At 43.0% G+C, this 12,636-nt stretch overlaps 1 protein-coding gene across 1 annotated transcript in view; it reads right to left on the reverse strand.

The window, feature by feature from the left end:
* Window positions 1–12,636, reverse strand: part of LOC101732742 — a 147,657-nt gene that overhangs the window by 2,904 nt on the left and 132,117 nt on the right. The window lies entirely within an intron of this gene.

Raw genomic sequence — 12,636 nt, forward strand, 5'->3', positions numbered from 1 at the left:
GGCTTATTAATCAAATACCATGCTTACTGTGCCCCATAATGTATTAACTAGAGAACACACTAACCCTCTGCCTGTGAGATCCTGCCCCCCTGCCTCAGGGCCTCTGATTGAACTGCCCCAATGTCTCACTGCAATGGCAATCCTGCCTGCTATCTACTGCCCCCTAGAGGAACTAGATAGCAGGTAATGGTAAACAACAATTTTGATTTGTTATGGTGGTGCAAGAAATACTCTCCCATTGGCTGCAGGTTGCTCGTTTGTGTACAAGTGTGTATGAGTGTGTATATGTGTGTTTATGGGTGTGTATGAGTGTGTATGGGTGTGTGTATGGGTGTGTATATGTGTATATTGGTGTGGTGGGTGTGTATATGTGTATGGGTGTGTATATGTGTGTATGAGTGTGTATATGTGTGTATGAGTGTGTGTATGAGTGTGTATATGTGTGTATGGGTGTGTATATGTGTGTATGAGTGTGTATGTGTGTGTATATGTGTGTATGAGTGTGTGTATATGTGTGTGTATATGTGTGTATGAGTGTGTATGAGTGTGTATATGTGTGTATGGGTGTGTATATGTGTGTGTATGGGTGTGTATATGTGTGTGTATGGGTGTGTGTGTGTGTGTGTGTGTGTGTGTATGGGTGTGTATATGTATGAGTATGGGTGTGTATATGTGTGTATGAGTGTGTATGTGTGTGTATATGTGTGTATGGGTGTGTATATGTGTGTGTGTGTATATGTGTGTATGGGTGTGTATATGTATGAGTGTGGGTGTGTATATGTGTGTGTATGGGTGTGTATATGTATGAGTATGGGTGTGTATATGTGTGTATGGGTGTGTATATGTATGAGTATGGGTGTGTATATGTGTGTATGGGTGTGTATATGTGTGTATGAGTGTGTATATGTGTGTATGAGTGTGTGTATGAGTGTGTATATGTGTGTATGAGTGTGTATATGTGTGTGTATATGTGTGTATGGGTGTGTGTGTGTGTGTATGGGTGTGTATATGTATGAGTATGGGTGTGTATATGTATGAGTATGGGTGTGTATATGTATGAGTATGGGTGTGTGTATGGGTGTGTATATGTGTGTGTATGGGTGTGTATATGTATGAGTATGGGTGTGTATATGTGTGTATGGGTGTGTATATGTATGAGTATGGGTGTGTATATGTATGAGTATGGGTGTGTATATGTGTGTATGGGTGTGTATATGTGTGTATATGTGTGTGTATATGTATGAGTGTGGGTGTGTATATGTGTGTATGGGTGTGTATATGTATGAGTGTGGGAGTACTTATAGCATCATATAACCCATGTATATAAAGGTTTATGTAAATGCCCTGTAATTTGGGAAGGTCTTTAATGAACCTTTTAGAATTAAACCCTTTTGAACCTCTGCCAACACCACCTTTATCCTGCATTGGCCTCATACCTGCCCCCATGTTAGCCTCTCCCTTTGCTGGGTGGAGCTGCCATACCACTTGCCTCTTCCATGTTTCATTGACACCAGGAAAGCAGAGCGATTTATATAAAGACACCCAGAATGATCCAGTGAATGAACACTCAGATGTGGCAGCAATATGGCAATTTACACTAATATGTCAGATGTGAGTGTGTTGCACAGTGTGAGCTTAATGCAGTTGGTCTGTAATAGTCTAATAGGAAAATAAATCATGATCAAATTAAGGAATATTGGCCTAGAACATAATATTTGTAATTGGATAGAGAACTGGCTGAAGGATAGAGTACAAAGAGTGGGGGTAAATGGAACATTTTCTAATTGGGCCAGTGTGGTTAGTGGAGTACCGCAGGGGTCAGTCCTTGGGCCTTTGCTTTTTAATTTGTTTATTAATGACCTGGAGGGGGGCATAGACAGTACTGTTTCTATTTTTGCTGATGACACTAAATTGTGCAAAACTATAAGTTCCATGCAGGATGCTGCCGCTTTGCAGAGCGATTTGACAAAATTGGAAAACTGGGCAGCAAACTGGAAAATGAGGTTCAATGTTGACAAATGCAAAGTTATGCACTTTGGTAAAAATAATATAAACGCAAACTATCTACTGAATGGTAGTGTGTTGGGGGTTTCCTTAATGGAGAAGGATCTAGGGGTTTTTGTTGATAACAAGTTGTCTAATGCCAGGCAGTGTCATTCTGTGGCTACTAAAGCAAATAAAGTGCTGTCTTGTATAAAAAAGGGCATTGACTCAAGGGATGAGAACATATTTTTGCCCCTTTATAGGTCCCTGGTAAGGCCTCACCGTGAGTATGCAGTGCAGTTTTGGGCTCCAGTCCTTAAGAAGGATATTAATGAGCTGGAGAGAGTGCAGAGACGTGCAACTAAACTGGTTAAGGGGATGGAAGATTTAAACTATGAGGTGAGACTGTCGAGGTTGGGGTTGTTTTCTCTGGAAAAGAGGCGCTTGCGAGGGGACATGATTACTCTGTACAAGTACATTAGAGGGGATTATAGGCAGTTGGGGGATGTTCTTTTTTCCCATAAAAACAATCAGCGCACCAGAGGTCACCCCTATAGATTAGAGGAACGGAGCTTCCATTTGAAGCAGCGTAGGTGGTTTTTCACGGTGAGGGCAGTGAGGTTATGGAATGCCCTTCCTAGTGATGTGGTAATGGCAGACTCTGTTAATGCCTTTAAGAGGGGCCTGGATGAGTTTTTGAACAAGCAGAATATCCAAGGCTATTGTGATACTAATATCTACAGTTAGTATTACTGGTTGTATATATATAGTTTATGTATGTGAGTGTATAGATTGGTTAGTATAGGTTGTGTGCTGGGTTTACTCGGATGGGTTGAACTTGATGGACAATGGTCTTTTTTAAACCCTATGTAACTATGTAACTACTATGAACACAACCATAATTCTAAATGGGATTATTTCTCATTATTGTAAGTCTAATATCCCCGTGACTCAAACAGGGCTATCCAATGGTGTCTGAACTTTTATGTTACCCCTCGGCAAGTCAGGGGTACGGGAATGATGGGAATGTTCAGCTGGAGGGGTGCAGCACTGATACACTGGGGGGGGGGGGCATTAAGGGAAATAATGGCAGAAATGGAGGAAATCACTGGGTGGGACTCTGGGCAGCACTTGGGGTATCAGTCTTGGGTTTGTACTTATTCTAATATAAATGTCATTATGGGAGAGTTGGGGTTGGTGGGAGGAATGGGGGAGCAGGGAGACTGCAAACCTCTCGGGATAAATACACAGAAGGATAGAAAGGGATTTGGTACCAGATTCCTTCATATTCTTATTTCTCTCTGTAAGTTACACTGTATGTAAGTGTCAGGGCTAAAGGGTATAGAGATACAAGTCTCAGAGCTGCCCTATTCCCAGCCTCCAACTGTCACTGCCATAAGTCTGATGGCTGCCAGTTGGTACCTGCCTGGGAGAGACCACGGGCTGAAGTAAGGGAGACAGTAATGACTGTGTCTTTTGGTTGCTAGGGTCCCACTTACTTTAGCAACATATACATGTGTGGCAAACTTGCAGCCAATCACAGTAGGAACTAGAAAGGGAAGTTTGAGAACAAACTTCATGTGGTTGAAAAACATGAAGTCACTGATTGGGCTCCGCCCACTTTTTCTAACCTTGGACCCACAGTTATACAGTAAAACCAACTGTGCAAAGTTTGGGGACCCTGGTTTTAATAGTGTCTGAATGGCAGCAACTTAAATTTCCCCACTGAAAGTCAACGACATCTGATTGGCGGTTGGTGACTCCACCCCCTTTTTCTAACCTGGAACTGCAGTTACCCAGTGACTAACTCTGCGAAGTTTAGGGGCCCTGGGATTTATAGTTAAAGAACGGCAGCAATTAAAATTTAAACCAATAAAAGTCAATAGGTGAATTGTGATTGGTGGTTGGTGGCTCCGCCCACTTTTTTCTAACTTTGAATGGCAAATACCCAGTGACTAACTCTGGAACCTCTAACAACCCTGGAATTAATATTTAAATAATGGCATCAGTTTAAATATAAACCAATAAAATCTAATGGGTGGAAATGGATTGGCTGTTGGTGGCTCCTCCCACTTGTTTGGGAACCGTGACATAAATAGTGTGAGCAAAGCAACATTTTAAATATAAACCAAAAAACTTTTCAAAACTAAAATTGCAGTCCTCTAGTGACCAACTGTGAAAACTGTGGGGACCCTGGTGTTAATACTGTGAGACTGGCAGCAGGCTGGATTTCCCCATTGAAAGTCAATAGGTAAAATCTGATTGGCTGTTGGTGGCTCTGCCCACTTTTTCTTACCTTGAACCGCAGTCACCTGGAGCCTAACCCTGCAAAGTTTGGGGGCCCCGGTGTTATTAGTGTGAGACTGGCAGCAGGTTGGATTTCTGCCAAGTCAATAGGTAAAATCTGATTGGCTGTTCACATCTCCGCCCACTTTTGGGCATCCAATAATCATCCTATTTTCATTCAGGCTGAGCCCATGACTGTGTGATTCAAGTTTGGGGTGTGTGGCCTCACAGCTGTAAGATTGGCAGCAGTTTCAATTTCCCCATAAAAGTCAATTATTAAAATTTGATTGGCTGTTGTTGGCCCCTCCCACTTTGGGGTCATCCAACAAATGTTGCTGCTTCATTCGGGGCAACCCCATGATTATGTTATTCAAGTTTGGGGGGTGCAGCTTCAAAGCTGTAAGTGTGGCAGCAGTTTGAAAATCTTCCCTGTCAAAGTCAATGGGAAAATTGAGGGGTTCGGAGCGGCGCCACAAAAAGACGGGGGGCGGGATCACTTAGAAAAGCACAAGCAACCTGCTCCGCTATAGGGCGAAGAAGTGTGGGGAGTTTGGGTGTTGTACCCCTAAACCTGTAGGAGGAGTAGCATTTAGAAAATGGGGGGTGCTAAGAATAAGAAGAAGCGGAAGAATAAGCTAAAGTCGAAGAACAGTCTGTTGGGGTCAACAAAAGTCATAGCACCCCATTCCGAATAAGCCGCATGGTTTGACACCTCATTCATGGGTCTACGACAGATGGTGGTTAATTGCCGCCTGCTGGCAACTCCTATAACTGTCACTGGCCTACGTGTCCCAGCATCCCCTATCAGAGCTGCAGCCTGTAGTCCTATAACTGTCACTGGCCTACGTGTCCCAGCATCCCCTATCAGAGCTGCAGTCTGTAGCCCTATAACTGTCACTGGCCTACATGTCCCAGCATCCCCTATCAGAGCTGCAGCCTGTAGTCCTATAACTGTCACTGGCCTACATGTCCCAGCATCCCCTATCAGAGCTGCAGCCTGTAGCCCTATAACTGTCACTGGCCTACATTTCCCAGCATCCCCTATCAGAGCTGCAGCCTGTAAGCCTATAACTGTCACTGGCCTACGTGTCCCAGCATCCCCTATCAGAGCTGCAGCCTGTAGTCCTATAACTGTCACTGGCCGACGTTTCCCAGCATCCCCTATCAGAGCTGCAGCCTGTAGCCTATAACTGTCACTGGCCTACATGTCCCAGCATCCCTATCAGAGCTGCAGCCTGTAGTCCTATAACTGTCACTGGCCTACATGTCCCAGCATCCCCTATCAGAGCTGCAGTCTGTAGTCCTATAACTGTCACTGGCCTACATGTCCCAGCATCCCCTATCAGAGCTGCAGCCTGTAGTCCTATAACTGTCACTGGCCTACATGTCCCAGCATCCCCTATCAGAGCTGCAGCCTGTAGTCCTATAACTGTCACTGGCCTACATGTCCCAGCATCCCCTATCAGAGCTGCAGTCTGTAGTCCTATAACTGTCACTGGCCTACGTTTCCCAGCATCCCCTATCAGAGCTGCAGCCTGTAGTCCTATAACTGTCACTGGCCTACATGTCCCAGCATCCCCTATCAGAGCTGCAGCCTGTAGTCCTATAACTGTCACTGGCCTACGTGTCCCAGCATCCCCTATCAGAGCTGCAGCCTGTAGTCCTATAACTGTCACTGGGCCTACATGTCCCAGCATCCCCTATCAGAGCTGCAGTCTGTAGTCCTATAACTGTCACTGGCCTACATTTCCCAGCATCCCCTATCAGAGCTGCAGCCTGTAGTCCTATAACTGTCACTGGCCTACATGTCCAGCATCCCCTATCAGAGCTGCAGCCTGTAGTCCTATAACTGTCACTGGCCTACGTGTCCCAGCATCCCCTATCAGAGCTGCAGCCTGTAGTCCTATAACTGTCACTGGCCTACATGTCCCAGCATCCCCTATCAGAGCTGCAGCCTGTAGTCCTATAACTGTCACTGGCCGATGTCCCAGCATCCCCTATCAGAGCTGCAGCCTGTAGTCCTATAACTGTCACTGGCCTACGTGTCCCAGCATCCCCTATCAGAGCTGCAGCCTGTAGTCCTATAACTGTCACTGGCCTACATGTCCCAGCATCCCCTATCAGAGCTGCAGCCTGTAGTCCTATAACTGTCACTGGCCTACATGTCCCAGCATCCCCTATCAGAGCTGCAGTCTGTAGTCCTATAACTGTCACTGGCCTACATTTCCCAGCATCCCCTATCAGAGCTGCAGCCTGTAGTCCTATAACTGTCACTGGCCTACATGTCCCAGCATCCCCTATCAGAGCTGCAGCCTGTAGTCCTATAACTGTCACTGGCCTACGTGTCCCAGCATCCCCTATCAGAGCTGCAGCCTGTAGTCCTATAACTGTCACTGGCCTACATGTCCCAGCATCCCCTATCAGAGCTGCAGTCTGTAGTCCTATAACTGTCACTGGCCTACATGTCCCAGCATCCCCTATCAGAGCTGCAGCCTGTAGTCCTATAACTGTCACTGGCCTACGTGTCCCAGCATCCCCTATCAGAGCTGCAGCCTGTAGTCCTATAACTGTCACTGGACTACGTGTCCCAGCATCCCCTATCAGAGCTGCAGCCTGTAGTCCTATAACTGTCACTGGACTACGTGTCCCAGCATCCCCTATCAGAGCTGCAGCCTGTAGTCCTATAACTGTCACTGGCCTACATGTCCCAGCATCCCCTATCAGAGCTGCAGCCTGTAGTCCTATAACTGTCACTGGCCTACATGTCCCAGCATCCCCTATCAGAGCTGCAGCCTGTAGTCCTATAACTGTCACTGGCCTACATGTCCCAGCATCCCCTATCAGAGCTGCAGCCTGTAGTCCTATAACTGTCACTGGCCTACATGTCCCAGCATCCCCTATCAGAGCTGCAGCCTGTAGTCCTATAACTGTCACTGGCCTACATGTCCCAGCATCCCCTATCAGAGCTGCAGCCTGTAGTCCTATAACTGTCACTGGCCTACATGTCCCAGCATCCCCTATCAGAGCTGCAGTCTGTAGTCCTATAACTGTCACTGGCCTACATGTCCCAGCATCCCCTATCAGAGCTGCAGCCTGTAGTCCTATAACTGTCACTGGCCTACATGTCCCAGCATCCCCTATCAGAGCTGCAGTCTGTGTCCCTTGCCATCTGGTTGTCAGCGCCCCATTTACCTTAGTACCATTTAGTGAGGTGATCCAGCAGCCAATTACAGTTGGGCTACTGTGATTGGCTGTAACCCATACAGCTAATCTGTACCATACAGACACTCACACAGGGGATACAGTTAAGCAGCCCCATCATTCCCAACCCATTGGCCTTTATATTCCATGAAATCCAAATAAGTGCCTGTAACCCTCCCCTTGCTTTCTATGGGATCCCCTCTATTTGGGAGCTGCCATTCTTGCTACTCCCCCTATGTGCAGATTGGTACCCCCGGCCCATGTATTGGTACATTCTGTATAACAGTCAGGCTCTCAGTATCTCTTGCTAGTAATGATGGCATCACATGGGCTGGAGCAAGGGATTGTGGGAGTTCTAGTAACAGAGCTCGGAATTACAGGCCGTCTCTCATAGACTCCATTATAAGAAAATAATTCAAATTTTTAAAAATGATTCCTTAAGATATAATTACCCCTTATTGGGGGCAGAACAGCCCTATTGGGTTTATTTAATGGTTAAATGATTCCCTTTTCTCTGTAATAATAAAACAGTACCTGTACTTGATCCCAACTAAGATATAATTACCCCTTATTGGGGGCAGAACAGCCCTATTGGGTTTAATTACAGTTGAAATAATTTTTGTAGCAGACTTAGGTAGGAGATCCCAATTACAGAAAGACCGCTTATCTGGAAAACCCCAGATCCCGAGCATTCTGGATAATAGATCCTATACCTGTACATATACATACTGTATTAGCTCAATATAAACAGCACAATAATGCCCTGTATTGTTATGTTATTTATATTATACATCCATATATCAATATCAACTGCCCCAATAACCTTACCCCCTGCCATTATTAGTATCAGTATTACAGCCCCCCCAGTGCCCATAACTCCTGTCAGTAATCGCATTGCTTGAGCCATTGTGATGTCACAGTGCAGGCAGCTGTATTGTGATGTCACAATGCAGAAAGCTGAGGTTGTTGCTAAGCAGCCTGGGATCGGCACATTCTTTCTTACGCGAGCAAGGTGAGTGGAGCTCCGGTTACATAGGGGGGACATTATGGAAATAAAGGTTTAGGGACAGATTTATCAGTGTAACAAGTGGGGGAAGGATACACCCCGCGCGACTGTATTTAATTCCCTACTACAGAGTGTAACATAGTGGGGGGGATATTTATTATAGAGAGCAATTTGGGAATAAGCCATATTTAAAAAGCTTTTCATGACATTCGCACTGTGAATAAAAATTCGCTATTACGTTTGTACATTAAATGCGCCAGTCGCGTCCGGCTTTATACATATAAACAGGGGCGGGGCAAATATGTTCCCTGTGCCAATCATTTCCATTGTAAGATCCCCAGGGGGAGGGGCCAATATAAATACAATACAGTATATACTATACATACAGTTTCCATTTCCCTACGGGGATTTATCACCCTACCAATTCTAATATATTTTATTGGATTCCACACCGTGTTTTCTTCCTTTTATTTATCTATATTGGTCGTCTTTTATCATTCGTAAATAGTATTATTTTTTTTTTAAATTCAGAGGTTTACCCCTTATGTAATAAAAGCCACTAAGCACTGTGTGCAGTAACTCATAGCAACCAATACATTGTTTTGGCTTTGTGACCAGTAAATGCTGCTGATTGGTTGCTATGGGTTGCTATGGGGAAACGTAATTATGTTGGTTAGCGCCCCCCATTTTCTAAACGCTACTCCTCCTATAGCTTTAGGGGTACAACACCCAAACTCCCCACACTTCTTCGCCTTATAGCAGAGCAGTTTGCTTGTGTTTTTCTAAGCGATCCCGCCCCCCGTCTTTTTGTGGCGCCGCTCCGAACCCCCCAATTTTCCCATTGACTTTGACAGGGAAGATTTTCAAACTGCTGCCAATCTTACAGCTTTGAAGCTGCACCCCCCAAACTTGAATCGCATAGTCATGGGGTCAGCTTGAATGAAAAGATGATATATGTTGGATGCCCAAAAGTGGGCAGGGCTATGAACATCCAATCAGATTTTATCTATTGACTTTCAATGGGGAAATCCAACCTGCTGCCATTCTCACAGTATTAACCCCGGGGACCCCAAACTCTTCACAGTTGGTCACTAGGGGATTGCAGTTTTATTTGTAGAAAAAGGGGGCGGAGCCACCAACAGCCAATCCGATTTCACCTATTGAATTTTGTTGGCTTAATTCCAGGGTTCCCATTGGGTGACTATGTATTCACGGTTACAAAAAGCCGACAGCCAATCACATCTCATTCAGTGGCTTCACCTGTTTTTCAAACCGACATTAAAACACTATTAAAGAAAAGGGTTTGGTACAAGGCTCAAAAGTGGGGCCAAATTGTTTAATGTCTCTATATAAATAATAAAATATAAATAAAAGCAACCAATCGGATTACTACCGTTTGCACCAATGATGTTTCTCTCTCTCCGCAGAAAGAATGGCAGCGAAAATGGCGAGGCGCATACTTCGAAAAGTATTTTGTTGCCTCCCACTTTTTAGAAAAGTAAGGGCCTTTGTTTGACTCTAATATCTCTGATTTGGGTTTGCGAATAAAAGTTACCGATTTCCCAACGCGATCGTTACCATTTATAATCCGACTTTATTCTCTTTGTTTTCAGAAACGAATTGTGATAAAAGATAAAGAAGTTGTTATTCTGGTAAGGAGGGAACTGCCAAGCAAATATATTGTACCCATCCCAGTTTGCATTTCAGTATAATATCAAATACTTGGCTCTTTATTTCTATTAAATAAACTCTTTTCTTTATGTGAAACAGGTTCAACCAGAAGAACAACAACATCAACCCACTGAAACCATCTGCGAGGTAAGCAAAACGGAGAAGCTGCAAATATCTCTTTCCTCTTCTGTCTTCTTTCCTATCTATATATCTATCTATCTATCTATCTATCATCTATCAATCTATCTCTCTATCATATATCTATCATCTATCTATCTATCTATCTATCTATCATCTATCCATCTATCTCTCTCTATCTCTCTCTCTCTCTCTATCTATCCATCTATCTATCCTCTATCTATCTATCTATCCTCTATCTATCTATCTATCTATCTATCTATCTACCTACCTATCTATCATCTATCTCTCTATCTTTCTATCTATCTATCTATCTATCTATCTATCTATCTATCATCTATCTCTCTATCTACCTATCTATCATCTATCTCTCTATCTATCTCTCTATCTACCTACCTATCTGCCCACCTGTCTCTTTCCTCTTCTTCCCTTTGGACACAGACAGGCGCATACACAGTAAAGGGAAAAAGCAGCTTTTCATGTGTAATTGGCTTTTACCCTACTGCGCCTGTACCTGCCGGTGTCTGTAGGCTCCCATAGTTGTACTGCCCCCCTACATTATATATATCCGCTTTGCACCCCTATACTGGCACACACAGTCGGCTCTAGCCATGTGCCCTGCCACATACAATTAATAATCCATTTTAAATACAGATTAATGCAACTGCCAAACCCATAAGGTCACTAGAAATAGTTTTGAGCTTTTCCAGCAAAGAGCCGACTTGATCTCCATGATCTCATTATTCTCTTTTCTCTTAACCAGCAACCAGTTCCACCTACTGGGAATGTTGTCTCTCAAGTAGCGAGAAATAAATTGTTTACAACTGATAAAAATATGAAGTAAAGTTGCTTGTTTTTGTATTATGAAAGATAAATACCGTATAGAGGCCTGATATCTCTGTCTCTTACGCAGGACAACCCGGAGCAGATTGTGGGGCTTGGAGATAACACCTTCCAAGTAAGTGGGAAAGGCAATAGTGGAAAGTAACTGGTTATTTTGCCCTTTATCAAATACATCATTACAGTAGTGAATGAGTTAATCACACTTTTTTTTAATTCTTTAACCAGGAACAAACAGAAGATGAAACTGGCGTGGATATTCACCAGGTAAGTTAAAATAGACAAAAAAAAAGTTCTTTAAAAAACCTTCCTTTGTATAAAGAATAATTTCTCTTTGGCTAAATAGGAGTATTCACCTGAGCCATCTGACTTTTCCAAATTCACATTTATTGATCTAACAAAGTTATCTATCTATCTATCTATCTATCGCAACTGCCAAACCCATAAGGTCACAAGAAATAGGTTTTAGCTTTTCCAGCAAAGAGCCGAGTTGATCTCCCTGATCTCATTATTCTCTTTTTTTCCTGAACCAGGAACCAGTTGCACCTACTAGTAATGTTGTCGCTCAAGTAAGTCGCAAGAAATACATAATATAAAACTGATAAAAATATGAACTAAAGTTGCTTGTTTTTGTATCATGAAAGATACGTTAAATACCGTATAGAGGGGTGAGGCCTGATATCTCTGTCTCTTACGCAGGAACCCCCAGAGCAGAACAGACAACAAACTTACATCTTTGATGAAGAACCTGAAGAATTTCATGGTTCTAATGAATCAGAGGAAGAGATAGAAAATGACGTAAGTGGAAAATAACTAAATCAGCAACAAATATAATAAGAATAATCCCGATATTGAATGACTTTGAATGTAAAATGTGTTTTTGTGTAATTGTATTTGTCTTTTTCTCTTAACAAGGAGGAACCTGATGAAGAACCTGAAGAATTTCATGGTTCTAATGAATCAGAGGAAGAGGTAGAAAATGACGTAAGTGGAAAATAACTAAATCAGCAACAAATATAATAAGAATAATCCCGATATTGAATGACTTTGAATGTAAAATGTGTTTTTGTGTAATTGTATTTGTCTTTTTCTCTTAACAAGGAGGAACCTGATGAAGAACCTGAAGAATTTCAAGGTTCTAATGAATCAGAGGAAGAGGTAGATTATGACGTAAGTGGAAAAGAACTAAATCTGCAACAAATATATTAAAAAAATCCCGATATTGATTGACTTTGAATGTAAAATGTGTTTTTGTGTAATTGTATTTGTCTTTTTCTCTTAACAAGGAGGAACCTGATGAAGAACCTGAAGAATTTCATGGTTCTAATGAATCAGAGGAAGAGTTAGATTATGACGTAAGTGGAAAAGAACTAAATCTGCAACAAATATATTAAGAAAATCCCGATATTGATTGACTTTGAACGTAAAATGTGTTTTTGTGTAATTGTATTTGTCTTTTTCTCTTAACAAGGAGGAACCTGATGAAGAACCTGAAGAATTTTATGGTTCTA

This window comes from Xenopus tropicalis, chromosome 8, assembly GCF_000004195.4.
Source record: "Xenopus tropicalis strain Nigerian chromosome 8, UCB_Xtro_10.0, whole genome shotgun sequence".
Classification (NCBI taxonomy): Eukaryota; Metazoa; Chordata; class Amphibia; order Anura; family Pipidae; genus Xenopus; species Xenopus tropicalis.